The sequence below is a fragment of the Megascapheus bottae genome, chromosome 2 (assembly GCF_031878675.1).
Source record: "Megascapheus bottae isolate mThoBot1 chromosome 2, mThoBot2.hap1, whole genome shotgun sequence".
Lineage (NCBI taxonomy): Eukaryota > Metazoa > Chordata > Mammalia > Rodentia > Geomyidae > Megascapheus > Megascapheus bottae.
In genome coordinates, this window is record NC_143510.1 from 25,864,981 (window position 1) to 25,869,155 (window position 4,175).

The 4,175-nt window shown below is 36.8% G+C and overlaps 1 pseudogene; it reads left to right on the forward strand.

Annotated features, from left to right (window-relative positions):
* The first annotated feature begins 2,619 nt into the window (after positions 1-2,619).
* LOC150066594 (NADH dehydrogenase [ubiquinone] 1 alpha subcomplex subunit 12 pseudogene) lies at positions 2,620-3,019 on the forward strand (annotated as a pseudogene).
* The last annotated feature ends 1,156 nt before the right edge of the window (positions 3,020-4,175 follow it).

Genomic DNA, 4,175 nt, shown 5'->3' on the forward strand with positions numbered 1-4,175 from the left:
GTAATAAAACCTGTAAAACCAAAACAGATCAATACCAGTGTTGTAGTGTGTCAGCCATTTATCCCCACACCACCTAGCATTTATACAATGGTAACACCTACTCATTTGATAGTGTTGAGTTGCTGGGAGATTTATACCTCAGCAGTGAGACATATTTCGGTATTCATTTTGGTTACCTGAAAGCTTGCTAAAACATACTTGTTAGAATTTGTAGCATAAGAGATCTGCGATGGATGTCCGGAATTTGCCTTCTCATCCCTCCCTGCCTTCTCCTTCCCTCCCTCCCTCCCTCCCTTCCTTCCTTCCTTCCTTCCTTCTTTCCCTTCCTTTTACTCATACTTTCTTTCTCCTTTCTTCTGTCCCTCCTTCCTCCCTCCCTCCTTTTCTCCTCTATTTCCATTCTTCCTTCTGTCCTATCATTTTATTAATACACAATTGATAGTAAAAATTAAGTCTCAGGTTATATTATTGTAATAATTTCACAGCTGCAAATCAATGTACTTTGAATAAGTTCACTCTCTTTATATAGTGCCTTCACCTTTTGCCTCCTTTTGCAAAGGTGGAGTTTTTTTTATATTTGTGGGGTTTATTTATAGTTGTGTGTACATATATGCATATATATTCAGCTCTATCTATCTATCTCTCTATCTATCTATCTCTCTATCTATCTACCTATCTGCTATTATATATTAGTAACTCATCCTTTCCCTCTCTCTTCCCTTTTTTGCGCCCCAAGCAGCCTGCCTTTGTACTTAAAAGTACTCCTTGCTGACTATATACCATATTTCTTCCACTGATTGGTTGTTGGGCTCTTAGGTAGTTAGTTATGGTGAATAGTGCTGTAATAAGCATGGGCAAAAAGTACTATTCTTCATTGTTGATTTACATTGCTTTGGGTATATGTTCAGTAGTGGTAAGGCAGGGTTCCATAGTGGTCGCATTAGTTTAATTCCACCCCCCCAACAGTGCTCTTTTTTCTCTGAATGATTGTTATCATTTGTTGTTGTTGTTGCTTTGACAGTTATCATTCTTATTGGGGTAAGATGGAATCTCATTGCTTTTATATCACTTCCTGGATAAGGATATGTTATTTATTTAGGCATTTATTAGTCATTTGGCTTCTTTTGAGAGGTGTCTATTCAATTCATTTACCTATTTATTAATTGAATTTTTGTTCTTTTACTGTTTAACTTTTTGAGTTCTTTAAATACTCTGGATATAAATCCTTTTGTTTGTTAAATCATTGGCAAAGATTTTATTTTATTCTGTGAGTTGTCTCTGGTAATTGTTTCCTCTGATATGCAGAAGGCTTTTGGATTGATGCAATCCTATTTGTCAAGTGTTGCTATTATTTCCTGGGCATATTTCTATTCAGAAAATAATCACCTATGCCAATACCTTTCAGCTTTCCTTAGGATTGCCTATAGTAGATTAATATATATGTGTATGTACATATACACATATATGTGCATATATTGATATCGTTGATTTATTTTGAATTTATATTTGTACTATGTCTCTTATAGAGCTTAGTTTCAGTCTTCTTCATGTTGATAGTATTTTCACCAAATGAATTCTGTCAATCCATGAGTAAGGACAATTCAAGCCTTTGTAGAGTTCATTGGATATGTCTTTAACTTACTTAAGCTTATTTCTAGGTATTTTTCGAGGCTATTGTGAGTTTTCTTGAATTCTTTCTCTTGAATTCTTAATTCATTATTTGCATATAGAAATGCTTCAGCTACTGCTACTTGATTGGGAGACAACTTATTCCAATTTCCCTTGAAACTAAGTCTGGAGGTCTTCAAAGTAAAGCTCTTTAGTTCAGAAGTTAGAGCTTCACTTTTTCTTTGGTTCAACACTGCTGTACAAAGTTTACACAACTTACTAGAGAATGTTGGTAAGGAATGCCAACTCAAGATTTCTATGGACTAGGTGAACAACTGAGCCTTTAAATAATTTGCTACATTGCCTGATCCTTTCAGGCAGGGATCCTAAAAATGGTATGTTTACTGGACAGCCTGCCAGTTTCTTCTCATGTTGATTTTCTTTCCTCCTGAGTAGCCAGGTGTCCCCTAAAGCAGTGGGATGGAGATTCAGACACATCCACAGTAATGAATTTTACAACATCATTTGCATGTTTAACCTTCCTCTGCTTCTCTTATTCTCAAACAGATGCAGATAAAGTCATTTATGTAGAAATTTCCATGATTTTTGTAACAGGCTGAGATTTGGATGAGATAAATAACTGATGGGACTATTTGAATCCTGCCCTCTAGGTCTCTTTTAATCAGGACATTTTGAGCAGCTCTATTATAAAAGTATTTCATCAGTGATTTTTTTATCATGGATTTATAATTCATTCAGGCTCAAAGACCACATTATGGCTTATCTTCCATGTTTACCCAGAAGTACTGAAGCTGTGCTTTATCATTTGTGGAAATAGTGAAAATTATTCACAGAATCAGGAGATGTAGCTTTCAATTGGCCTCCCACTGACAAATAGGTGAACTCTGCTGAGAACAGTCTTGCCTCTCCAGCGTGGACACCATCATCATTAAAAGGAGATAACACAGGGATTGTTAAGAATAGTACTAAATAGGAGGCCTGCAGAAAAACATGGAGTTGCTGGACATCCTGAGGGAAATAATAAAGCAGTACTATGGCCACGGTGGCCTCTTCGGGAACCTATGGGCTTTGTTCAGGACAAATGGTTTCAAGACTGGTACATGAGTGGGGGAAGACAAATATGGAAACCAATACTATGAGAATAACAGTTGTTCAATTGTCATCAATGGGTTACGTATATTACTGAAATGAGTAGCAAAAACACTTCATGAATGTGGATGCAAGCACAGTGCCTCCCTCCAGAATGGCATTGTTGGCATTGATTGCTGATAAATTCATTTGGGCAAACCACCAGCTCAACGTGAGTGACACCCCAGAGAAGCAAGATCCCTACTCCATCACTAAAAAGAAGATCCATGAATGGGTTCCCTCTTCCACATTTCACAAATAAAGACAATGAAAGCAATCCTCAGCGTGTAAAATACAGGCCTTTCATGTCGTATACTTTTATTGCTTACCATTAAAATTGTTTGACCAAAAAAAAAAAGAATAGTGCTAAATACACGTTTGCAAGATTAAACTACCATACAATTATCAATCATCCTGGACTATTCTAATCAGTGTTAAGACAATCCAATGATGTGAGTACTCTCTTTCCAATAGATGTTTTCAGATTTAGAGACATTTGGTCTTAAATCCAAGCTACTCTTTTTATGAGCCATTTAATCCGAGTCTTACTTTTTTTATATATTCACTTTTTAGGACCTGGTGATGATTCTCACGAACATATAAAGGGCCAAAAAAGTCTCTGTTATCAATCAATACCATTTTATTATCATTTTAGTTTTTGACCCATGCCAACTCGGAGAACTCTTGGTATGTTGTAGAACAAGTTTTGGTCTGAGGCAAGTGCTGTCACAGACAGAGAGGACTCATTATGGAACTTGTCTTTGGCGCAAAGAATATACTTGTGAGGGAGAGGACAATCCAGCATTTTTCCTGGGAAGCCTTCCTTTGGCAAGTACTCCTGCATCAGCCTTTGTCTTTCATAACTCACTTTGTAATGTACAATGAATTGTTTGATAACTCAAACAATCATGGTCTGCAACCCAAGTCCTGCCTTCTGAGTCTCGTCTCTTATAATGTAGATAACGTGGTGTGCGACCATCACCATAAACACATGTCTTAACCTTTGTGGTACTAACCATCCAGATACATTTTGAATTCTTCCAGGTGTGGGCTCTGCCTTTTCTAATGTGTAGAGTTAAAGTATAGCTAGAATCCAAGTGGAATTTGATACAGGGCAGATATTTCGGGATGGTCTTAATTGTCTAATCAAAGCATATGTGGTTTCTACAGTGAGGTTCTACCAATTTTACACCACAGTGAGCTGCTATACTTTTTTGAAGGGACACGCCAATTGCTTTATTGATCACTTCTAAAACATTTAATGAATGCCCGTATTGTGGGAGAGCAAAAGGTACTAAACTTTTTATTTATTTATTTATTTATTTATTTATTTATTTATTTATTTATTCGTTTTGACAGTTCTAGGGGTTGAACTCAGGGCATGGGCTCTCTTCCTGAGCCTCTCTGTGCCAAAGGCC